The sequence below is a fragment of the Phoca vitulina genome, unplaced genomic scaffold (genome assembly GCF_004348235.1).
Source record: "Phoca vitulina isolate PV1807 unplaced genomic scaffold, GSC_HSeal_1.0 scaffold36, whole genome shotgun sequence".
Lineage (NCBI taxonomy): Eukaryota > Metazoa > Chordata > Mammalia > Carnivora > Phocidae > Phoca > Phoca vitulina.
In genome coordinates, this window is record NW_022589739.1 from 18780575 (window position 1) to 18807342 (window position 26768).

At 47.5% G+C, this 26768-nt stretch overlaps 1 protein-coding gene across 3 annotated transcripts in view; it reads right to left on the reverse strand.

The window, feature by feature from the left end:
• TENM4 (teneurin transmembrane protein 4) overlaps positions 1–26768 on the reverse strand; it is a 1359030-nt gene that overhangs the window by 566581 nt on the left and 765681 nt on the right. The gene's annotated exons all lie outside the window — the stretch shown is intronic.

Genomic DNA, 26768 nt, shown 5'->3' on the forward strand with positions numbered 1-26768 from the left:
TTTTGCAAAGCAGGGACCACAAAGGCATACTATACTGAAAAGTCACACACAGATCACCATGCTCCCCCCACCCCGGAACCCCCAGTATTATACCTCGACTGTTGTTCACATTATTAACTCTTTTTTATTCCGACATCAGCTTTGTTGGCTTCCCCAAGACTCCTGGGCCCTGGTCAGGTCTCCGGCAGGCACCGTGCACAGCAGAGCCCAGGGGAGGGAAGAGCCAGTGACAGGAGGGACCCTGGGCTGGTCTTTCCCCAGTCTGGGTTCAGTTACCTCATCTGCAAAATAAGGAAACTAGACTGGCCCATCCCAGAGATCACTTTTACCTTAAAAACACAAAGCTAAGGAAAAGTGAAGGAAACATATATTTGAATCCCTACTATGTGACAATGAGTCCATACTGTTGAGCTGGTAATATCTATGGATATTATCTCCTGAGCCTCTTAGCCACCCTGGGAGATCTTCCAGACAAGAAAACTGCAACTCAGGGAGGTTCCGAGGTCCATCCAAGACCCACTGAAATCACATTGGCACCACTTGCCCAATTTTTGCCGTAGTGGTGTCTCACCTCTACTATCATTTACTAATTTTTCCAAGTTGATTCACATTTTTTGCTTAACTTTATTTTAATGGATTTTTTCTTAAAAAGTTTCTGCTGCACTTTATTTCCCCACCCCCCTTCTCTCTAAGGCCCACTGAAAGGCAATCTTTCAACTCAGATGGATTCTCTAATAGCAAAATTGTTGCTAACAGCTTAAAGGAATTTTTAGTCATGACCATTCTATATACAAATCTCTATGAAGTCATAGGTTTGAAGTGTTGTTTTTATGGTTTTTTTTTCTAATACTCATTAAAATAAATAACTTTTGAAGTTTAGAATGCTCATCTCTGCACTTCCCAGCGATGCCCCTACTTTGTCTTGGGAAGGCTGGTTTAGGGGTCTCTCGTCATGCTGCAGCCAGACCTTGGAACATAAGTCTGTCCTATTTCAAAGCTGAAATGTCAAAAGCATCTAATGCTTACTGAATGTCAAGAAAGTTGCCTGAGGTCACATAGCCCAGAACCGAAGGAACTGGGACTTGGGGGCCCCCATTTGCTCACTTCCGACCCTGGGCTCTGTATTTTCAGTTTCCTCTCCGCCCCTCTGCCGACCCCCAATTTACAACTCTGTGGCATCAGGCCCCCAATTAAGTTCTGTTTCCAAGTCAAGGCAGGGTCATCCTGTTTTGTTAGGTCACCAGCTTTTCCATAAAGTGACTAGATTGTATCAATGCATATTTAAGTTCCCAAAAGGGCACTTGGATAAGAAGCTGCAGAATTTCTAAAACCAAGTTTAGAAAATGTGAAGGGAAAGTGATTCTTTATTCAAAGATCCAAGATAGTAACCAAGGAAACAGAAAGGGCTGATAACATAATATCCAGGAATGCCATTGCGACTGCAAATGAGCAGAAGACCCCAAGCGAGTCATGGGAAGTGGGAGAAAGTGGTGGAGTGACTGTCCTGGGCACTGATTGAACCTGGTGTTGGGTATCTTTCTAGAGTTCTAGGCTTCTGTTTCCTGTCATCTTGTTGAAAATTAATTGGCATGAATTTTTTATGACCAGAGAGTAAACAGACTCAAAGGCCTGCAGAATGGGCTCAGACTTTCTGGAGAGTTCCCCATTTCTCATGAATACAAGCTACAAAGTTGTGCAGACACAGGAAAGCAATGATTTTTCATTCTTGGGCTGACACCTCTTCCATGAAGTCTCCCACTAGCTGGAGTCAGGATGAGTCACCATCGCTTGGCTTCCCTTCCAGCCGACTTTAATTAAAGTCTCTGTTACACTGCAGTTGCATACTCTTTTCTCTTCTTCTAAAGGATTATTTTTTTCTGTTTACCCAAACTGATTAAATATAATAAAAACTCACCTACCACTAGCAATATGATTTTAGACAGGCTTCCTCCCAAACCTTGTTGTATACATACCCCCACGCACATTCACATACATACACATTCAGACACTTTATAAAATGGGATCCTATTATACACACTGATTTTTATCTTTTTTAAAGGGTTACATACATGCACAATTAATCCTATTAATGTACATATAGGTGTTTTCATTTTTTCACTAGTGAAAATACTCTAATATTTTTGTACATGTATCTTTTTGTGGTTGCTTGATTGTATACTTAGACTATATTGCTTAACATTTTTTTAAAAGATTTTATTTATTTATTTTAGAGAGAGAGAGACAATGAGCAGGTGGAAGGTCAGAGGAGAAGGGAGAGGCAGAGGAAGAGGGAAAGAATCCCAAGCAGACTCCACGATAACTGCAGAGCCCCACGTGGGGCCCGATCTCAGGACCCCGAAATCATGATCTGGGCTGAAGTCAAGAGCCAGACACTTAACCAGGTGAGCCACCCAGGTGCCCCACTGCTTAACATTTTTTAAAAAATATTTTATTTTTAAGTAATCTCTACACCCAGCATGGGGCTCGAATCATGACCCTGAGATCAAGAGTCACATGCTCCACTGATTGAGCCAGCCAGGCCCCCCTTTATTGCTTGACATTTTTAAAAAAAGATTTTATTTATTTATTTTGAGAGAGAGAGCAAGCATGGGAGTGGGCATGAGGGGCAGAGGGAGAGAGAGAATCCCAAAGAGATTCCATGCGGAGCCCAACATGGGGCTTGATCCCAGGACCCTGAGATCATGATCTGATAGCTTGACATTTTTAAGAAATTTGTAACTGCCCCCCACAAAAGACTGTGTCACTTTTAATTTCCACCAGCAGCACAGAGACATGCCAATTCTTCATGATCTCATCAGTTTTAGGCATTAATGTGCTTTTTTATCTTTGTCAGTGTGATAGTTAAATGGAGCCTAGTTATTTTAGTCTGCATTTTTGGATATCAGTTGAACATCTGTTTCTATGCTTCTTGGCCATTTGCAATTCTTCTTTTAGGAAATGCACATTCACAGTCCTTTGCCCATTGCTTGGTTGGGTGTTAGCCTCTTTCCTGTTTGGTACATAGAGTTTGCCATTGGTCTCTTGCCTTGACTCTTATTTTTAGCTTTCTTCCAGTGAGTTCCATCACGGTAAATGGCGCTACCAGGTACTATGGCCCCACCAGAAATCTGGAGGCCTGTCCTGATACCTCCCTGCACGTTCTCCCCACCAGTCACCAAGTCCCATCTGTCCTATTTCCTAAGTAGACTTTAATTCTGTTCCTGTTCCTGTTTCTCCCTCTCCAGCACCACGACCCTCAGCAATCCACCATCACTTCTCACCTAGCCTCCTAACTGCTACCCATATCCTCTCCTCCAATTCTCTCACTATCCAGAAACTAGAGGGATTTTTTTTTAATGCAAATCAGATAGTCTCCACTGCCTAAAGCTCTTTGACAGCTTCCTAGCCGGTTAAAGATCAAATCCAAAGTCCAGAACGTGCACCTGTGCCTGAAAAGGGTGCTTCCGGGACCCAGTTTCTGCGCTGCTTGGGTCTCTGTTGATACATCCATCTCCCCTCCAGTCTCTGTACTTAGTCACACTGGCTTCCTTGCAGATCCTCAAGTGGGTCATTCTTCTTCCCAATTCAAGGCCCTGGATGTGCTGTTCCATCTGCCTGGAAAGTTGTTTGCTCTCCTCTTTGCTGGCTAACCCAAATTTATCCTTCAGGCCTCTCAGCTTAAACACTATCTCCTCCAGGAAGCCCTAAACCCCCACACTAAGTGAGCTCCTCTGGCTATTTACTGGAGTTTTCCTTTGAGGCACATTTTCTAAGGTACTCTGTGGTTGGAAAAAGGGGTACTGAGCATCCAGGCTCCACCCTCTAGAAGGACTGAAGTCCTGCTGGGTTTCCCACTGTATCCAGACGGACTCGAGGCCTGAGTGGGTCAGGACCTGCAAGGGAAGGGCACCACTGACCCACAAAGCAGGGCTGGTGACGGCACAGGGTAATGCCTCCTTTCTGGCAGCCCTTGCTGTCCCTGCTCATGAGGTTCCAGTAACTCCGAGACTCAGAGATGCTGCTTGAGCTCTGCGTTTCGCTCCTTCAGGCAGGGGAGCTGATTTCAAAAAACTCTGTTGAGCCCAGCAAAGCTGGCCATATTGCCACTAGCTGTCTGAGTGAGGAGGCGCTCTCCCCTGAGGGCCGTGCGGTTTCCAACTTCATCATTGTTGGTGCTCAGATTTTTTTTTCTCCTGGACTTCTGCTGCTGATTAGGTCCTGAAAACATGTTCACTTTAGCTTTCTTCTGGGTATTTCAGAGTCAGAGATTTTCTCCTTTGTCATTCTCTCAGTTAGATTTCACTTTGTGTGTGTGTGACATTGCAAAAATGACGCATTTCAGGTATGAAGCAATTTAGGATGAGAAAATTGTACTCTAGCCACAAGGCCCCAGCCCTAACGACCTAACAACCTACCACGGCTTGGCAGGCTCAAGAGCGACATCCCGATGCTGTAACTGCTTCCCAAGACCAGCTGTGTCCTCGTCCAGGCAGCCTCCCCACAGCTGTCTCCTCTGCAGGTGCCCCCAGCCGGGGACACACTACACAAAGCTGCTCTCAGAATGAGGTAGTTTTCGGGGTTGTGCGAGAGATAATAATGGTTTTATGAGTTACCTAAAAACATGCAAGTGTCCAATAAGAATCCAAGATGGAGACCATCGCTTCTTTTCAACCAGGCCCACAGGAACCACGTGAGAGGGCCTTTGTAATTTTTAAAACCCAAGCAAGTCAGCTGTCCTTGAAACATCAACTCTTCCCCCCAGCAGCGTCATGCTCACCCTTCTGTTCAACAAGCAATCGCTGGCTGCCTATTTGGTGTGTCAGACCCAGACTGGAGTTGGTAGCCAGAAAGATTTTCAGAGACAGCATGGGCCTGAACCATGCTTGAATCCCCGTTCTGACTTACATGAGTTGCGTGACACACAGAAAGTCATCTAACCTCTCTGAGCTTCGGCTTCCTCATCAGCAAAGCAGAGATCCTTATCCCAACCTGGGGAGAATTCTATGGAATAGCATTTCTCAAACACCTAGCAGGGGCCTGCAGGTCAGTCTTGGTCAGCACTCACTGCTTTTATGATTTCTACTACTAAAGATGGTCGGTTAGACATGCTCCCTGCACTAAAAGGTACAAGTGTTACCACTGGGGTGGAGGTGGGGGGGGGGGTCTGTAATCTCAGTGGGACCCAGCCAGGAAGGGGTTAGTTTTAGTGGGATGGGACTGGGCAAGGCAGGCTTCAAGCAAGACTCTGGAGTACAATGTTTGCAAGACAGAAAGGTCCACAGCAAGGTGTGTGAAATGTGGACCTATTCTGAGAAGCACCAGCAGCAGGAGGTGAAGTGAAACCTCTGGAAGCACGGATGGATGCAGGGCTGGAGCCTAGAAGCCCTCATAGGCCAGGTTCTAGCAGCGGGCTCATCCATCAATGGTTTTTGAGCTGGGCAATCACAGGGCCAGATTTGTCCTTGAGATCAAGCACTCTGGCTGCCATGAGGATGGATGGGCGGGGTGAGGCTAGGAATGAGGCAGGGGCAAGGAGAGCTACAGAGCAGCGGCTGATCCAGGCCCAAGGGGAGGGCCCCTAACTTCATTCATGGGGATATAATCATGCCTTGCCCAGCTCCCCCGAGCAGCCCGACCGCAGTGGCCCAGTTCCTGGAGGCTGTGGGCCTGGCTGTCCTGGAGCTGCCCTGGGAAGGCTGCTTTCTGACATCAAGGGCCAAACCATCCATCCCAAAACAACCTGCTCCCTCTGTCTCCACTGGGACAGCACAGCCACGGATGCTGGCCTTCTAGTCCCTGGGTCACAGCCCCATGTCTGCAGGGTCACTGAGCTGCTTCTCTTAGCCAAATCCATTCAATTCCACTCACTTCCATTATTTTTGTGTGTGGACCTGTGCTCAGATTTGAAGGTGGTATGAGACTGCAATAGACAAGGTCATGGGCCCAAGAGGATTATAGTTAAGGACGCCGGCCTGCGCTGTATCCCACAGCTGAATGCTGAGTGTTCAAGGGAGGGCCAAGTGACAGGGCTGCGGGGACAAGAGAGATGGACCTGTGGATTCTCCTTGGCAGCATCGGAAAAGCTTCGTGGAAGAGGCAGCATTTGCCTGGACCGTGGAGACAAAGAAGGCGGTTGACGGACAAAGGGTGGGAAAAGGGCATCCGAGGCTGAGGCGGGGGGGGGGGGGGCAGGGGGCTGGAGGTGGGGGCAGTGGCGATGGCTTCTGTGGCTGACGCGCAGGTGACGAGGAGCAGGTGACAGGAGGCAAAGGCAGGAGGGGGGCTGAGGCCCGGCTGGAAGAGGCCTGATGTCACTCTCTACGTTCTTCCTTAAGCCACGGGAACTATGGCCACATAAGAAAGAATAGAGCCGAAATCTTTATTAGGCACCACTCCACATGGGGCAGCGTGAATTTTATAACCATCCTGGGAGGTATGTATTATCACCACCCCCATTTCACAGCTAAAGAAACTAAGGCTCAGAGAGATGACAGGACCTGCTCAGGCTGCAGAGGCAGGAGGAGAGCCCACCTATTTGCTTCAGAGCTCAATGACCTTCCCTCTACACCTCAATGACCCTCCCTCTACACAACACCAGCCCCTAAATGAGGAAGGCAGATGCTTCATGTGCTTCCAACAGCCAAGAAAACAGACTCCTCATCACCACCACCGCCCGTGTCCTGGACTCCAAGTTTTGTCTCATGAAGGACAAAATGTCCCCGACGTACCTCTGTGTAGCAGGATGTCATAAGATTCCTGAGCATCTATGTTTAATTAAAGTCAACCGCTACCAGTGACCGCCCGTGGTCACCACGTGCTTACAATATGTGAGGTGCTTTCCCTCCGTGTCTGTGACAACCTTTACAACAACCCCATAAAGCAGGTTTTACCTCCCCAGTTTTATAGCGGAGGACAGGGAGGCTCAGAAGGGCAAAGTGATTCGCTCCAATTACTCAGAGCAGCAGAGCAAGAACCGGAAGTTTGTGTTTTGGCGCTTGGACCTACCTGCCACCCTCAAACTTAACATGTCAACTGCTCAACCCTTATCTCTCAGGTGTCCTCTTCTGCTGGTCCCCGTCTCAGTGAGTGACGCCACTTTCCATCAGCAGCACAAGCTACAAGCCCACCCCCGATACCCATCCCCTTCACTACACCCCCACATTAACACATCATGGACCCCTGCTGGTTCTAACACCGCCCCCCCGCATTGGTCCCCTTCTCACCACCTCTGCCTCCACTACCCTAGTCCAAGCCACAGTCAACTCTCACCTGAGCTGCTGCAGTAGCCCCCCAACAGGTCTCCCCGTATCCCGTGCTCATAGGAGATGTGAGCCCTGGGCTCAGAGAGCCTGGCTCCTGCTGGCAGCCCCACCTCCTCTCGCCAAACACGCTGCCCCTTTCGTTTCTCAAACACCCTACTGTCCGTCCCATTTCAGAGCATTTACACGGGCTGTTTCTTCTATCACCACTCCCAGCTTCACAGGCCTGTCTTTCAGATCTCAGCTCAAACAGCACTTCCTCCAGGAAGCCTTCCCAGACCCCCAGTCCAGATCAGCAGGTACAGAGCAGGACAACTGTGCCTGGGGTTAAAATAATGAAAGACCTCCATGCCAGTCACTGTGCAGTCCCTGCCCCCAAGCCCCTACATGCCTCCCACCATGACCTGAGCTTCTCCCCACAATCCAGAAGGTAAGGCATGTGTGGCAAGTGGAAGGCCCCCAGGCCCCTGCTGGGCATGACGGCAGAGACCTGTTCTGACAAGCCTGTGCACGTGCACTCGGATTGTTAAATATTTTGAATGTCACCTCTGCTCTTGATCCTGTATTTCTCACGGTTCATAGTTACGGGCTTATTTGGGTCACTATTTAGACTCATGAACTCTGGGAGGGCAGGGAGCACAAAAGTGAAGTTCACCACGTTGACGCTCAGTACAGAAGACCTGAGTGACGGGATGGATTAAACGAATGGAGGAGAGTTATTTCCCCCGCCTTTCTGGCCACAGGGGCTCAGCTTTGCCGACAGCTTCAGGCATCGAGCAATGAAGAAGCCAGGCCGATGCAACCAAGCCTCAATGGGGATCACAGCGGCCAAGGAGGGGCTCCCTGTCCTGCCAAGATGACATTATGGTCTCTGCTCCCTACAGACCTTTGGGAGGCAGGAAGAAGGCAGAGTCTTTCTGGCTTGACTCTTTCCTGCTCGTGAATCACTTTACCCATCTCATAAGTAGCTCTCAAACCCATTCCCTCATCCTTAGCAATCAGGTAACACCTCAGTCCAAAAGACCACCTTTCCTCATGGTTGCTATCACAAGACTCTTAGTAATTTCCCCGCTTCCCCTGTTACCCTCTCGGATTCTTCTTTTGCAAAAAACATGGTCTTAAAAGGTCCTTCTGACCATGTCTTCCTTCTGTGGCTTCCCGCTGTCCTCAAGTGCCTTCAAACCCTCATCCTGGTTTATAAGGTCCTCATCTCTGCGCCCTGTCTGTCCCTCTAATCTCACCATCTGCTTCTCTCCTGATTCTCTTCTGTTTCCCCCATCAACACACACTTCTTCCTGCCTCAAGGCATTTGCACATGCTGTCCCAATTTCTAGAACCTCCCCAGCTCATTTCCAGCTACATTCTGGGTTTTAGCCTATAAGGCATATACTTGGAAAGGCCTTTGCTGCCCAGCCCTGGTTGACCAGCTCCTCCTATTATCCACGGCTCTTCTTTTGTTACACTTACTCAGCATGACTGAACTAGTTGTTCAATGTCTGAATTGAAAAGAGGCCCCATGTGGGCAGGGAGCCTGTCATCTCGTCCATTGCTATATCTACCCTTACTGCTCAACCCAGGGGATTCCTGACACAGAGGCTCAAGCAATATTTGACAAACGAATAATCAATGTGATGAGACTATAAGCTTGTACCTTTCTCCTCTGTCTCCAGGGTCAAAGCTGAAATGTAAATTCCAATGGCCACCGTAGAGATTTCAGGAATTAGCCAATTAATTTACCTCCCTTCTGATGTGTGGAAGGGGTCTGAAAATACAGCACAGCAGCTCCCTAAGGGACCAGACTGAACTCTTGGGAGAGAACCTGAACTGTTAAAAAAAAAATTTTTTTTAAATGACTAGAAAGGAAGAAAGGAAGGAAGAAGAAGAATAGAAGACAAGGTCTCAGGAAAAAAAATGCTGGTCAGGAATGGGCAAGAAAAAACAAACTAAAGATTCACCTTCATAAGAAAAGGCAGCCCCCTGGTGAGCCAAGAACTGGGTCCTGCTATTCCAGCAAATGGGCACCAGACGAGGTACATTCTTGTCCCTCCTTTGACCCTGACAAACTATGTGACCACGGTCAGGGATTTTTTCTTTCTCTGCACCTCAGCTTCCTTCCCTACAAAACAACCAGAAGCACCCAGGGCTTCCAGATCTGGATTCTCATGAAAGGATCTGCAGAGAAAAACAGGAGTGGAGAGAATGAACGCTGTGACGCACGCAGGCCCAGAGATCCGAGCACCGCAGCACTCCCCAGTGCAGAAGTCCTCAGGGCCGGGGGCCAGGCGCCCAGGGAGCCCCCATCCCCTCTCCTGCGGCCTGCTCCTGGCTACTGGCTACTCTGACATCTTCGGCCTCCAACAATCTGATGTAACTGAATGTCAACCAGGCTGCCGAGGGCCCCGGAAATGGCCTCAGAAGCTGCCATGGGTGTAGACACAGAGTGCGCTGGGTGGAGAGGCAGCAGGCAGGTCTGGGCCTGATATTCACAGAGCCCAGAGTCACAGGTGTTCCAGTGGCCTGGAGATCATCTGAGGAAAGGGTCTTAGCTTTTTTTGTCTCTCAGACCCCTCTGGTAGTTTCTTGAAACTTGTTAGACCCTTTCTCAGAAAAATGTTCCCAAATGCATAAAAAAAAAAAAAACCCTTGGGTTACAATGGAAACCAATTATATTAAAATGGTTATCAAAATATTAAAATGATACGTTTGTGATATGGTGATATTTTTATTTGTTTTTAAAGTCAAGATTTATAACAGATCTAGTGGCAGGTCTAGTAACTCTCATAACTTTGAAGTAGTTATGAGTATAAATGATATTTTGAGGTATCTCCTACAACTATAATGGGATTACAAAAATATCAGATTTCTCCTGGTAACAGAGTCCCAGAGACGTCTAACGCTATTGTGGTTTACTGCCCATATTCACAATGGGGGGAAATGCTAACTTTTTTTCCAATCCCCATGCTTACATTAATAACCTCTGATTTAGGGCAGTGACCTGACTCTACAGAGGAGGAAACTGGAGCCCCCAAAGGGGCAGAGACTTGCACAGATACCCAGCGAGTGAGAGCTAATACCAAACTCTAATACAGGCCACCAGCCATGCTCTGCCCATCCTGCAGAGCCACCTCCCAAGTATACCATTCTCCAAACCCATGACCCAGGACCATATTTCCCTTCCTTCAGCCTTGGTTTCCTCATCTGTAAAATGGGAACAATTGCACCCACTTCAGCAGGCTGCTGTGAGGACAGGATGAGAACATGGACAGGAAATGGCCTTGTTACCTGGATTGGGCTCTGTATCTGCATACAGGAATAACATGTGAGTGATTATTAGATATTGCCTCGTGAGAATCCAAAGGATATGGATTTTGGGTTTCAGTGAGGGGGTAGATCAAGGCTGGCAAACCCAAATGCCTATAGGGGTCAGTAATAAGGAGGGGTGGGGACTATGGCAAACTGAAAAACTCATGCCCTTCTAAAAGGGGCAGCCACCATTCAGGACCAGTGGACAATGCATGCAAGAAGGTGGTCCTATGGTTGCCAAATCTGAGTTTTTAAGAGATGGTGGAAATCCTTATTTTTAGCAAAATGTCCTGGATTTTATATTAAAGTCTTTTTTATTCTTTAAAGATTTATTTATTTATTTTAGAGAGAGCACGTGTGTGCACACATACACATGAGCAGGGGGAGGAGCAGAGAGAGAGGGAGAGAGAATGTCAAGCAGACTCCCCACGGTCCCATCTCACAACCCTGAGATCATGACCTGAGCCAAAATCAAGAGTCTGATGCTTAACCGACTGAGCCACCCAGGCACCCCTTAAATGTCTTGAAAATTAAAACAGGATGTGAGCCCAAAAACACGTCTATAGGCTGTCAGTTTGCAGCCTCTGGGGTGTGTACGTAGGGGAGTTCCATGGCCTGGGGAAGGGGATCAGTGTCTCCCCTAAAGGCCAAGAGGGTCCTCACCCCGTCCCAGCCCTGGAGGTTAGACGGTGCCTGTGCAGGGTGGGCATTCTTGCTAGGGCAGCCGAAGCCCCCCAGAGACAGCTGGTCCTAAAATTGTGCTCCCCATACCTCACTGCTGTGAGGCTGCCTTGTTTTATTAATAACCCTGGATCATGCTCACAGCACATCAAGGTAAACAGAGATGCTTCCCGGGCGGGTAATGCAGGCAATTCTAACAGAAGAAGAAACGGGCTTCCAAATATAAATAGGAAGATAAGATAAATAGACAGAGATTCAAGCCTGCTTCCCACAAATTTGCAGGCTGTGAGTCACAGGTTTGGAGAGTCATGAAAGGGACCTTCTTTGGAGGATGGGGGAAATCGGCCCAGAAAAGGGAAAAGACTTGCTAAGGGTCACATTCATCATGTATGTACTTCTGATTTCTATCAGCATCGGTTTCCTCATCTGAAAACCCTAACAGAGCCATTCACTGTGGCTTGAATGCTTCGTGTTCTCTCCCTCCCAATGCTGCTGTCCATGCCGCCCCTCCTTCACCCAGCCATCTCCAAGTCCGTGATCTTCAAGGAGGACTCGGGCCTTGCCTTTGGCGACCTGCCCTGACTCCTTCCTCTGTGCCTCCATCAGCCACAGCACACGGTGCAGAGGACTATCACTGCTGGTGTAGGTGTCTGCCCCACGAGCCAGCTGGGAGCTGCAGACGGCACGGCCCCGCCTTACCCAGCTCTGCCTAGTCAGAGCCCCACACGGGGCCTGGCACACGGGAGTGCTCTGCACACCCCAGCTGAATGAAGCCATGAACAGCGCAGAGTGTACTCTTACAGAGCCACAAGGAGATTGCACATGAACACGACTATGGGAGAGCTCACCAAACACCATCTTGACCGCAAGTCAACGTGCTAAATGGTCCTGGGTCCGAGATAAAATAGAGACTTTGGTCTATTTCATCAAAGACCAGCCAAAACAAGGGTGAGGAAAGAACACTGTTACTTTGATAAGCCCTCTTGGGAATAAAAGGGGGAGGCAAACTAAGTAGCCATCGAGAATCCACTATGTACTAGGCTCCATACTGGACACTCTCACAGACGGCCTTGTTTCATTCCCAGGAGCTTTAGAAGGAGGTGGTGCATCTATTTTACAGGTGTGGAATGAGGAAAGTGGGGTCCATCCACGGCGGAAAGACGAGAACGCAGGACCAAAGCCTATCCACACATCTCCAGAGTTTTCCCCATTCTATCACAGTCACCATTGTAATTAGCAATGAACTTCTTCCATCCTGCTGGTTCTAAACCATTTTAGAACAAGGCAGAGGAGCAGGGGGTGGAGCTTTAAATAAGTGATTTCCCCACTGGCACCCCTAGCCCTGCCCCAGCTACAGGTCTGGGGGCTTGAGAGGAGGGGGTCACTGTGGGGTCCCTCTGATGGTCCCTGTGAAAAGCATTAAAATGGAAAGGGAAGAAGAGAAGCCCAAAGCTCCCCCCCCCCCACCAACCCCCAGTCACTATATCCATGGCGTGGGTAGGAGAGAAAGGGTTCTGTTCAGTTTTCTTCAGATTTTATTTTTAAAACATTATTTACACTTATGTGTTACCCCCAGAAAACTTTGGTTTAGAGAGTGCCTGCTTGGAGACAGACGTCCTCAGGTTAATACATACCTCAACCTACTAGTACTAGCTCAAATAGCAGTAAGATGGGACATGAACAGGAGTTTGTGAATGTCACGGCTAACACAACAGAAACCATTCTGACTGCTGAGGGCATGCACTAGGCATTTCTAGCTTCTAATTAGAAAAGATCCTGCATCCAACACTGAATTCCCTTGCGTCATAAAGGTTTTCGGTAGATGCTTGGAGTAAGAACCTGATGTCTCACACCCACCTAACTTCTGTGACTCACTTTCCATGCCTAGACCTCACAGGTCTTCTGGGATGACAATTAAGTTCAGGGCATGCTGCACCCTCCCCACCCTGGTTCCCACCATTTTCATTTCAGGGCTGCTGGGTGCTGGGTGCTGAGTGTCGAGTGCTGGAGGCAGCGGAGGCATGGAGGGAAACAAATATAGTGAGCATACTATCTATCTCCTCGGCCTTACCTCCATTGGACCTTTTAATCCTACTTTGTCAATTGAGCTAATATTTTACAAGCCCACGATATGTCGTTTTTTATGAGCCCATAAAAACCTTCAGAGCGAAATCAAATTCACCTGCCACCCCCTGGCTTGAAGATGAAAGCCAAAGAATGGAACCCACCCTTCCAGATTCTCTGTAATCAAACAGGCCCGCCTCCCCTCCCAGTGAGTGCTCTGTGTCCTCTGCTCAAGTTGGCTTGTCCTTCTCCACATTCTGCCCATTCCTGCCTCTGCACCTCTTCTCATGCTGTTCCCCTTCTGGAACAATCCAAACCCCTCCAGTACATGCTCCCCAACCCACCTGTGAGAAGCATTTTCTGCAACTCAAGCTTCTGCTGCCTCCCCCTCTTCAGAATCCCATGATGCTCAGAGTAGCAGCCATTATATGTATTCTTTCCTTCTCGGGGGCTGTTTCACCTGAGGCAGGGCCCACAGTAAGTTTCTGAACCTTTCTAGGTCTCCACATACTCTCAGAAGAAGAGCTCCTCCAAGGCAGGGTGGATACACACCCTTGCCCTGCTGTCCTCACGTTAGAAATCCCTCCCATTCTTCTAAGCCCACAATGAGTGCTCCCTCCTCCAGGAAGCTTTCCTTGGTCCATCAAGCTTGTCTTGATACCTCCCGACTATGACTTCTGACAGCACTCCACCTGAATCCTTCTCAGATTCAGATCACTTCCTGCCATGTGGTCATTTATGTGACTGGGAGTCCATGGGGGCAGAGGCCATGTCCTGTTCACTGCCCCCTCCCTGGCACCCAGCACAGGGCTGGATGTAATATACGATTTCAGTAAATACATTCTGAATAATCCTAATAACAGCAGCAGGAGGAAACATGGATATAACACTGGCTATGTGTTAGGCATTATTGTAAATGCTTTACATATATTAGCTTATTTAAGGCTTTACATATACTAGCTTACTTCAGCTCACAGCCTCCCTGGAAGGTACGTCCTGCAAGGACTCCCATTTTTCAGATGAAGAAACTGAGTCACAGAGAGTCAGGTAATATGCCCAAGGTCAAGCAAGTGGCAGAGCTTCTGCTTGAATGCAGGCAGGCCATGGGCCTCCAGCAACCATGATCTTAACTGCTGAGCATCACCACCTCTGAATTCATTCATCTTTATATACCCGGTGCCCAACAAAGAAGCAGGCTGTCAGCAAGGGCTCGATCAGCAAGTGCTCACAACGCCCCTTCACTGGAAGCCTGCCACCAGGCATGGTGAGACACAAGATGGGATGAGCACCTGGCAGAATGGATGCGATCCCGGCCAAGCCGGCCAAACCGGCCACAGCACATCTCGAAGTGGGCTTTCCTCCTTCTCTTCATGAGAGGCACCAACCCCCACGCCACGCAGCCTTCTCTGCCAGGGCAAGCAGGGAGCCCAGACTGCGTGACTGTGCGCTCGGTTACTCTCAGGACTGGCTACCACCTATTTCGGTATTCATTAAGGTTTTCACACAATTTGTCTTCCAGAAGAACCCCTCCCTAGCCACTGTCGGAAATAACCCATTTGCGTGGCTGGTGGGCTCCCTGACCCAAAACTAGAAGGCAAGGAAGTAGAGCCCACATAATACTTTTCTGACTTCAGTTATTTTTATAACCATACGCCCCTATTCATACCTGCAATGTTACCTTTTTCAATTATTGCAAAATGGGGAGGTTTCTACGGTTTTAGAATATGATTCCAAAGCCAAGTTAAATTAATCCTTGGACTGATTTGTTCCTAGACCCCTGTGCAAAGGGACCAGGGCTCCAGACACACAAAGGACACGCCAGTTGAAGGTTCTGAAGCTATGAGTCCGGGTCTCCTCGCGTCAGCTCTGCACCACACAGCCCAGTCAACTACATGCACCAGACCTTCCCTCGCTACCAAAATCTATCCCACCTAATGCCTCCCGAAAGGATAATCCTCTGCTAAATCCTACACAATCATTTCCAGTGTCTGCTGGTAATGGACACCAGGAAGCTAGCGAACTTGCCTCCGCTCAAAATACATTTGCTAATAACGCTTGCACAGAAAGAGCTTCATCCCTGCTGATTTCCAGGCTCTGGAAATCAGACTCCTAACAAATTTCCTTTGGCTCTGTTTCACATAATCCTGCTTCTGTCTGCTTCATGCTCTTCTCTAAATGTGTTGGGTCCCAGTGGGCCATTGTCCTCCATGAATGATGGCTTCTCGCTCGACAAATGGCCCTCCATCTATCATTGTGGAGCTCCAGTGGCAACCACAGGGGCTCCTCTGTTTCCCTCCACAAGCAAGCAGAGTGATGGCCCTGCCTTGGACCCACCTCCCCCACTGTCTTGGGAGGAACACCAAGGCTGCTGGGAGCTCTGGGGAGGCAAGTAAAGGCTGAGCCACCTCCACTTTCCATGGGAAGCCCTTCTGGTCTGTGGAGACCCCACTTATGTTCTCTCCTCCCAGGTGGCCAGTCCCTGCAATCATCCATCCTCCCCTCTGCCGCCCGAGTCTTTCTTCCAACCGTGTCATCCATCACCCTGTTGAGTTCTGAGAATCTAATGAGATAATCATGCGAAGAGTGTTTTGCAAATACAGAATGGGCAGTGCAGTTAAGGGGACTGGCTTCACAGTCAGGAAAGCTGGGGTCAAGTCTGACTCGCCCCTTTCAAAATGGGTGACCTTGCAAGAGCCACATAACCTCTCTAGGTCTCAATGTTCCCATCTGCAAAGTAGGAATAGTAATGCCTGCCTTGTAGAGTCACCATGAAGCTCGAGGGGATAATGAAAGGAATGGACAGAAACCACTATGCACAGTGCCTGACAAACAGAAGGCACTTAATAAGGGATACTACTATTTTGAAGAAAATAAGAGTATAATAATATTAATAAGAATTCTGTATTTTTTCTAAAACTCTAGACAAATTGATGGTGGCGAGAAATGAGTGAAGTTTATCTGTGGCTTTAGGTCTCCCCTGACAAAAGGCGATGGAGCCTGAGCTTGGGAGGCCTGGTGGTGTCATTTCCAAGCCACCTAGCACAGCCCTGGAGCAAGCTCAGACTCTGGCTCTACCACTTACTGTGACCTTGGCTAAGTGATTTAACCTTTCCAAGCCACAGTTCCTTCCTCTGCAAACTGGGATAAAGAAGATCTACCTCATAGGTCTGTTGTGAGTACCAGTGTGGTAACGCCAGGAAAATGTTAGTCTTTAGTTCCTGGTGCTAAAAAAATTTTAGCTAATTGCATTACTTATTAATTAGTTATTCATTAGATACCTAGTAGAAGTCCAGGACATTGTGCTGGGTACCAGAACAGAGGAGGAGGAGGAGAAGAGGAAAGGGGAGAGGAAGAAAAGGTGAATAAGACACGATCTGTATCCTCATGAAGCTCACAGACTAATGCAGTGATTCTCAGCCCTGACTACATACTGTGGTCACCCAGGGAACTTTAAGAAATACTGCTGCCCAGGGCCCCTACCCAGAGATTCTGATTCAATTGTTCTGGGGTCAAGCCTGGGCATCAGTATTTTGCAGAAGCTTCCCAGGTGATTCTAATGGGACCAGGGCCAAGAAAGACTAGGGGAAGATATGAAGGCATGTATGCTTTGAATACTATATGCTTAAGGCTCCAAAAGAATTATGTACAAAGAGTAACAGAAACATGTGCAGAGGCAAAGATTATGCCTCATTATTTAAGCTGAGTAATAGTGTGAGAGTAGTTCACCAAAAGGGGGATCTGAGAGAAGGACATTCTGAGCCTTTTCTGCAAGATCCCAAATAAAGGCAGAGCTGCAGTGAGTCACCAGGCAGGATCTGGAACAAACCAGAGCAATCAGGAGGAAAGTGAGAAGAGCTGGGCTATTTCCCATGAGCAGAGCTTGTCAGGGACCCCAGTCCTGTACTGTGTACCAGTCCTTGACTGGGCCACTGCTCCAACGGCTTCGCCAAAGAAAGAGAAAGAGAGGATGCTCTCCATGGTCAAGAAGCCTCTGGGAATTTCCTCTGCTTTCTCATCAAAGGTGTCACATGCTTTGCTGAGAGACCAAACACTTAGGGTGACTCCAAGTTTGTTGGTTGGTTGGGGGATGGTCTCCTGTCCATGGTGCTGAACCGTTCCTGTGCTGAAGAAACACACTCAACGTGCGGTCTGTAAGCAAGCAGCATCAGTGTCTTCCAGGAGCTCATTAGAAATACAGAGCCACACCCCAACCCCAGACCTACAGAATCGGAATTTGCCACTGATCAGGCCCCCACGCAGTTTGCATGCACATTTAAGTCTGAGGCACCCTGCTCTAGGCCAGTGTTTCCAAGCTGGAGGTTGCATCCCATTCTTGAGTCAAGAAATTAATGTATTGCACTGGAAACAGCATTTTTAAAGAAGAGAATAGAATGGACCCCCCCAAAAGAATAAGGAATCTAAAATGTCAGATTTCATCACATGTAGTAAGAGCAAGATTTGTTATTACCCAGTGGTATACCGAGCAGGATCTAAGAAGTATTTATTACTATGAATTGTATTCTGAACAATGTCTGAAAGCCACTGCTTCTTTTTCATAATCTAGGGAGAATGGTGATTCTTTCCCAATATCTCCTAATATTCCACACCACAGGAGGAAACAGGCAGTGGGAGAAGAGAAGGGCATGGATCGATAGAGAAAGAGTGACAGAGGGAGAATAGATCTGCTGGAGAGGGTAGAAAGAAAAAGAAAAGGAAAGAAGAGGAAAGAAAGCAGAGGGGTTGGATTTGAGTGGTATTGTCTGTAGAGCTGAAGTACTCTTGGTTTTTCCTTTTAAATTCACTAAAATTTTGTAAGCGTTTATACTGCACACCCTTAGAGCAAACATTGCAGTGAGTTTATATTTCCCAGCACATGCAGTTGGTTTTACGTACTCGAGAACTCCTTCACATTTCTGATGATTTGCTACCACCAGCCCCAGGGAAGCTGGTGGGGTGCAAATGGTGGGGAGTGCCCAAGACTCAGAGTCAATGTCTCCTCACCATGGCCAGGTTCCTTGGGTTTCCCACTGTTCCCACCATAACCAAAGTATTTAGAGGAACAGCTCTAGAGAACTTTGGAAAGAAAGAAATGGAGGCCTCTTTAAAAAGCACAGACATTTTGTTTGCTTCAAGAGGTGACACAGAACAAAATGTCAAGAGTAGAAGTGACACCATGATTTTTCTTCTTTTCAAAACTGGGCAATGGGAGTTATTAACCTCTTGCCATGTACTTGTTATTTCATTCATACAACAGTGTCCTACATTCGATTTTGCCTAGCAAATTGGTGTCTAATGGATGATGACAAAAAATGACTTTTAAAACAATTTTCTCTCAGGCTAGTGGAGTTTATAAAACACCGAGCTCAATATTCCCCCTCTGGGAAATTCTGCATGGAAATCATGGTGTGGGACAAAAACTTTGTTAACATCCACATACAGTTTTAGGTTCAAGGAAGACATAACCCTGTGTATGGAAACTTGTGTTTGTTCTGCAAAATGGCAGAATCAGACCACCATCTCCTCTGTCCTGAGCTATGATAAACTCAACATGGACAGTCTTTATTCTTAAAATATGAGAATTATAAAATTATATCTGCAGCTATAAAGACAAAATGTTTTTTGATACCGTCAGAGTACCTGTTTCATCAAGGGCATTTTAAGTCCCTTAAGCCCTAAGTTATTTGGCAAAAACTTGTCTTGATATGACAAGTGGAGTAGCTAATTCTTCCTGATACTGGGTATGTTCCTGGGCCTCCATAGCTTAATCTTATTCAATCCCCTCGACAAACAATGGGATGAGTATCACAATCCCTATTTTCAGATATAGTAAAACAGAAGCTCAGAGAGGTTTAGTGACCTGCCCAAGGTCACACAGCTCATCAGAGAAACACCACCAGAATCTGAACTCTAGCATGTCTGACTCCAAAACTCCAACCAAGTTGACCAAATGCTGACTTGTTCAGCTCCCTCTCTACCTCAGTTTTAAAAGCCCCGATGTTTCACGATAACCTCCTTTACCTTGGGCTTCTGCTTATTTTCCCAACTTGCTGCTTTCATCTCTCTGACTTTTACACCTGAGCAGCCTGACATTTCTCCCCGGTTTTGCCTGGCACCAAAGGAACTGTCCTGGGTTGGTGGCTGGTCACTCCCAAAGAAGGATCTCTGGAAGGGAAGTGGCTTACCACAGTGGCTCAAAATGAGACCTGCTTCTCCTCCATTGAGTCAACACTTTTACAAGAGTCAAACAGCAAATACTCAAAGTGGAAAAATTTAAGTATATTTCAGCTCTGAGGCTGGATTTCCTCAACATCACAATCTAAGCATTTCTGAAACCAGTTAATGCTTAGAGGGAAAAGTCCCATCAGTGAAATGACAGTTGAAAAAGCCTCATCTGAATACAAAGACAATCAACTTAACACAACAACAACTTCTCCAGCGCCTACCACACTCCACACACTATGAATAGGGTGGGTACAAAAGGCACCAAGATATTGTCTTAGACGAGGGTATTTATTTGTGGTGTTTTTTACCAGTTAAAAAAACTAATATTTTTCATTAGTGAAAGAAATCACTGAAAATTCCAAGTAGAATTTAAGCTAGAAGGAACACATTTCAGCTCAACATAATAAAGGATTTTCTGATCAGCACTTGTCTACCAATGAAAAACCAACCTAATTAGTAAGTTTTACCCAAAGATGCAGCTGGTTAATATTTAACAACTGGCTTTCTGTGGGGGAAGAGGGGAGAAGCTGTTTTGTAGCACTTACTGGTTTCCATACTCCTACTATGGCCAAATGCTCCTACCATGGCAGATTTCAAGGTAAGTGGAGCCATTGAAAGTGGAGTTGGGAAGGTATAAGCGGTACAACCATCCCAGGTATTTCTACCACACAGATAAAACAGGTGTAAATAACCTCAGGAGCAAAGTATAATGTAGTAAAATAATCAGGAAGTGGTGAGTGTTCATTATGTATACCTTTTCTTAACATAATTTATTTAAGTATAAGTTTATATATTTTAATCTCTAATAATGTCTGTGTTTAATAACTGGCTCACAAAATCCCCAAACAGCGAACAGTCCATTCTCATGAGCCAGTACAGGGGGGAGCTCCCAGCGCCTCTACAGCAGGGGGAGGGTGGACAATCAGAGGAGGGTGGATAGGATTCCCTAAGTCTTGAAGCCTATCCAACTCAGGCCGCAGCAGCAGCCACAGATGCAACCTCAGGGTCAAGGGCATTCCAGGGCCTACCATGTAGCAGCGACAGCACCGAGGGCTTTGGTGCCTCGTCTCATTTATCTGTACCAAAACCCCCGAAGTGCGATCGGGACTAATATCATCCCCATTATAGAGATGAAGAAACTGAGGCTTGGAAAGATTAAGTAACTCTCCTCCAGTCACAGAACACAGTAAGTGGCAGTATTGCAATGTTTGACTCCAAATCCCTTTTTCTCAAACCAGGACGTTAAACTGGCACAAGAAATGCACTCTACCTACTGGTTCATGGACCTCCATTACCCCTCAGAACCAAATGATTTGTGAAGTAAGAGGAGAGATGGATGATCTCAGTGCACCTGGCTGAATCCAGAGACCCAAACTGCACCTGCAGCACAGAAAGGACATGCTGAGATGAGCAGCACCTTCCTTTCTTTTGCAGCAACAAACAAACAACTAAAACCTCAAATTAAGTAGATCCATATAAAATCACCATCTTTGTAAGTAAAAAGAAAGTCAAATATCTACAACTTAATTTTGTTACCCTTAATGGACAATTTGGGACATAGTGAAGGGGACTGCCAGCAACACGCAGCCTGATCTAGAGTCTTAGGTCTCTGTGCTAAACAGATAACAAACTCTTTTTCCTTTAACCCGGGGATAGCGAAGGGCGGGCAATATGACTGAGCTCGATAGCCAATACGAGTAGGACACCATCTCTCTGTATCACAAAGATGTAAGTGGGTACAGATGGTGGGCCCAGTCCCGACCACCATGCTCTCTACGTTGATACAGTGGAAATGCACGCCAAGCCAGTATCCTTCCGACCCATCCCATCCTGCAGCTCTGACCCTAGTCCTGAGTCCACACACAGGTGAGCACCCGGGCTGGGCATCCAGATAACTGATAAGACGTTCCAACCGGGTAGAGGCTCCCCTGGTGATTAATGGGCCCACAGGCTCACTCGCTCCTCTGTGTTACCCACCTACCTTCCACTGGGATGGAAGATTCCGGCAGGCCGGCAAGCACGTCACCCACATTTGGTGGAGCAGGTAAGCCCCCGAGCCCACTGGCTCTCCGTCTTCCCCCCTTCTGCAGCCTCCTACCTCTGGTAAAATCCCAGGACCACAACCAAATGCAGGTGTTTGCAGTCAGTGTTTACCTGCGGAGGTTTTGGTCACCAGACTAGCCAAGATCCCTGGGCTGCGTGTGTTGGTTGCTTTTTCATCATGCCTCCATCACATGGAATTACCGAGGTACCGCTGCATGATGCAAACGACCTAAACTGTGGGCAACAGCTCCTGTAGCAACAGGCAGGGCACGGGGAGGGCTGCCTGGCTCTTGGCCTGGAGGAATTTTACATTGAAATCAATCAAAATTGCACTTGAGAAAGAAACACTAACCGCTATAAACGTTTGAATGTAACTGATGTGACAGGTGACTTATGGCCGGTCCTCGCAAGCAGCTCAGCGAGGTGATTATTGCTATCCCACTTCTTGGATAAGGAAACTAAGGCTCGGGAAAGCTTGTCCCACATCACACTGCCAGGAGTAAGAACCAGGGTTTAAATTCATGTTTGTTTATCTCCAGAGCCCTGATGCTAGGCACACTGCAGCTCTGCCCACACAAAAAGGGAAAAAATAGTTACTAAGGGCTTGCTTACTCCATGCCAATAATGAGGAAAATGATAATAATGAGAGTAGCTCACATTTACATAGTGACTATTACAATGCCCCAGGCACTGTTGGAAGTCAGGTTTTTAAATCCTTCCAAGAGCCTTTATGTTAGACACTAGGACACTGATGCTCAGAGGGGTTATGCAACCGGCCCCAGGTCATGTGGTTTAGGACTGAGCTGGGGGCCTCTGCATAAATGCTTCTGTTAGCATCCTCTTATCAATCTTGACGCAAAGGTGATGGTATCCCCAATGAGGGATGAGGAAAGGGAGGCTCTGAGAAGCAAAGAGACTTGCATCAGAGACACCCAGCTAAGAGCTTGACACCACTCACCCCAGCAGTGAGTACATCTCAGAAGTAGAAGGAGACCCGGCTTGGAGGTTAGCTCACCCCTGGCTACCTATTCCACCTTAGACATGTCCCTTGGCCTCTCTGGGCCTCAGTTCACCCAGGAGGACAGTAAGAGCTTTAAGCAGGACTCCTTTCCATCCATCCAACAGGGATGTGCCGGGACCCCCACTGCTACAATGACCTACAATGAGATGTTCTCCCGCCAAGAGGAGGGGAAGAAAAGTGCTATTAGACTCCACACGTGTGTCTCCCCCACCACCCTGACTGTTACATTTGCAGGCAAATAAACAGCCTCAAAGGCTTCAGAGCAGGATCTCATTTAAGGGCCTGTAGAAAGGGTTGATGGCAACACTGTTGACAATGCCGCGTCCCAAATGATTTCTCAGGGAAGGTGATGTAAAAGAGCAGCAAGAAATCACAGGGAGGAAGGAGGGGGTTAACCACCCAGTGCTTGCTGGCACAGAAAGAGCCAGACGTCGCCGGGAGGGAGCAAGCAATCTGTCTGAGCTCAAATGACTTGTCACGGGGCCGTCTTTGATGATGACTCTCTGTGCAAGTAGGGAATGGCAAAAAATGGACAATCGGGGACATGCTGAAGGAGGTGACAGAAATTCATGAGGCCTGTTGATGTCTCAAAGTCACAGGAAGACTGTGGGATGCTGAGTGAAAACAGTCTCAGAGCCTGCCCCCCCTCCAGCGTGGCCGGGAGCTTGAGCTGTTAAAGGGCCCACGGGCGGATTTCAATCACCAATGACTGGTTGGTCCCAGTGTGTTGCGGGACTGCAGGGCTGCTTGGGACACAGATGAGGATGTCCTGGGTCTTGGCCGGAATGTGACTATGTGGGGCCTGGAGATCAATGTGAAATTAGTTTCAGGTGGACCCTCTAGAATTGGGAGTGATAGGAATTACACGTCATCACAGGCACGGCTCTTGGTGATTTATGAAGTCCTGCTGCTCTCACCTGTTTTTACCCTCCTGCTATATCCCCTCTCACGACTGAACTCCCACGTCCCTGTCTTTGCACTGGCTGTTCCCTCCTTCCTGTGCTCCACTAGCAAAGTCCTACCCGGCTTTTTCAAGTGTTAGCTGAACTGGTAAGCCTCCCTCCCTAACCAGGTCTGGATTCATGGGCATACAACCTGTGCGGTAGCCCAGCGCCCATGCTTAGAAGAGCCCCGGGCTTGGTTTCATGCTCTGCTGTTGCTGTCTTCAACAAGGGGCTCTGCATTTCTTTTTTGCACAGGGACCTGAAAATGATGCATTGGACTTGCTCCTCCCGTCACCCCTCGCCCCCCAACGTAAGACTGACTGAGTCAAGTGCTCTCTCCTCTATGGTCTCACAGCACCTCGCATGCTCTGCGGTGATAGGTTCTTAGTTGTTTGTATCTTTCCACCTTGCCTCGTTGCCAAAAAAAAAAAAAGAGTATTTAAACAGTTAAAAAGAAGGCAAAAAAAAAAAGTATCCAACACAACCACAACAAACAACAATTCGGCATAAAGTGGTAGTAGATTAGAAAGAAGAAAGGAAAAAAAAGGGGGGCCAATAACCAAAATCAAGCCAGGAATGAGGTTAATTCTCTTAACAGGCCGACCTCAGATTTGGTCCTGCGCTCCCTAGCAATCTGTAGGGAAAACAGGACATTAAAGTTCACACAATTATGTGTTTACGAGGTAAAAACAAACTAATGCTCTCTGGAGAGGAACATTTATTCTTAGATTGAGAAGAGATGAAATTTCTCTGAGAATGCTCACAGAAAGGACCTTGTAAGCCACACAGGCTTTATCCTGGTAATTGTACTTAAGGAAACAGGCCACAAGACATGTTTTGGGGTGAGCACTGTTTGGGGGGAGGCTCCATGGCTTGTGCTGGATTCTCAATGGTCCCACAACTCACAAAGGATTAAGCCTCCTCACTGGGCTGGAATGATAGACACCTCACAGTAGGTACTTTCTCATAATGACCCTCAATCTAGACCGATGGGATTTTTACAAAGCATAGTTCTACACAAGTCTTATTGATTTGGATATAATGGAGTTACTTGTATATGGGCCATCTCTTTCAGGCAGTAGTCTTTTCCTTCTCACCTCTGGGCCCAGAGGACCTAACTCAAGGCTCAATGTACAATCAGCATCTAGTAAAACTTCTGACAATCCATCTAGAGCTCTTTCCACTCCAGCACTGGACTCTCGCTCAGAAACATTGACCCATATCTGATGATGATTCCCTGAGTCTGGGGATTCAGCAGCAACATGGGTCCCTCATCAGGCCCTTGAGCTTCCTAAGAAAGGTAACTTGCCCTCAAGGGCAAGGTTTCTCAGGGACTGTGGTGGTTAATTTTATGTGTCAACTTGGCTAGGCTACGGAGCCCAGCTGTTTGGTCAAACACTAGTGTAGATGTTGCTGTGAAGGTATTTTTTTGATATGATGAATATTTACAATCAGTTCACTTCAAATAAAGCAGATCACCCTCCATAATGTGGGAGGGACTCATCCGATCAGCTGAAGGCCTTAACAGCAAAGACAGAGATTTCTTCAAAGATGCAGCAATTCTGCCTCAAGATTCAACACAGAAATCCTGCCTGAGTTTCCAGCCTGCCTGACTTGCCCTGTAGATTTCATATTCAAGACTACAGTTTCAACTCTTACCTAAATCTCCAGCCTGCTGGCCTGCTTCACAGTTTCAGACTTGCCAGCCCCCACATTTATATGAGCCAATTTCTTAAAATAAATCTCTCTCTCATTCTCTTTCTCTGCACCTCTGTGTATGTACATGCACACACACACACATATGTAGATATACGTATGGATGTATATGTAGATATAGATATATAGGTATCCTATTGGTTCTATTCCTATGGAGAACCCCGTACGGGGACTAAGGACTCTTGATTATTCTGAGTAGGTGACACTGCTACTTTTCCCCAGAGCCATCTCTGTCAGGGTTTTATAGAAGAGAAACAGAAAGTATGAGAAAGGGAGTTTCCAGAACCACAATGATGAATCAGCAGCTTAGCCTTAGGCTTCAGATAAAACGGAAGTCAAAAGGTGGCCACTCTGCCTCTCTGTGCCTTCAGCTGCTCTCGGGGAAGGTCCTGGCAAATGCAGACCGCCACATGGCCAGTAATAGATTTTCTGAGGAGGAGGAGCCTGAGGTGCTCTCGTGCCCCTCCCCCATCTACCGCTGTCTGAATAAGTCGTTGAGATGTTCCAAAGTTGGCATGTGAGGGGAAGAGAGAAGGTATTATAAGGAAAGGCTGGTGGTGACAGCTTTGAGCTAGCTTTGCCCCGTACCCGAGACTCTGGTGCTGCCCTGTGCCAGGGGAGTGGGAGTCCCAGGCTCCCAATGTTTAATGACTCCCCAAGAGCAGCTAACATCTATGGATGCCTCATGTGGGCCAGATGCAGGCTAATTTAATCTTGTCGAGGACACTATAAAGGAGGAACATCCACATCCATTTTACCAACAAGGAAACTCAGAGAAGCCACGTGGCCAAGATGGAATTGGAACTCACAGCTGAAGTGAAAGACCATGCCAATTTCCCTCGGCTTTGTCCTTTGTGTTTGCTCACATCACGCTCGGAACAGAGAGCCCAGCTGGTGCATTCCAACTCCACCAGTTACCAGCTGCGTGAGCATGTACAAGTAATATACTCTCTCTGAGGAGCAGTGTCATCTGTCCAACGCCTGCCTTTCAAGATGTTGCAAGGATTCATGGAGATCATGCTGCCCGCTACTTGGTAGGCGCTCGGTGAACAGACGCTGCCATCATGCTATCAGTCACTGGGCTGGAGATAAGGACCATTCCGAAAATTGCCCTCACATCTCTCTGAGAACACACCCAGTTCCATCAGGGCATTTTCACGCCAGGGTGGCAGGGGTGGGGGGATGTGAAAATTAGGAAACAAAATCACTTTGTGAACTCATTAAATGCATGCCCGCTTGCATCTCTGCGTGCTTCTGTTCCCACTTCGGGTTGTGTGGCTATTATTAACCACCGCCCTCAGAGAAGAAACGTGTGTCTTATCCCAGGAACATATTGTGGGGGGAAGAGACTTCCTAATATAGTGTAATCAGCTAAGGTTTTTTTTGTTTTTTTTTTTAAAGTCCCACCTCTCTGAAGGAGAACCTGGCTCAAAAACCATCCTGGGCTCCTCCACTCCCCGAAGAAAGCAGTACAAGTCCTAGACGGCTATGCCAGGGCTTTATGAGTAAGGCCAT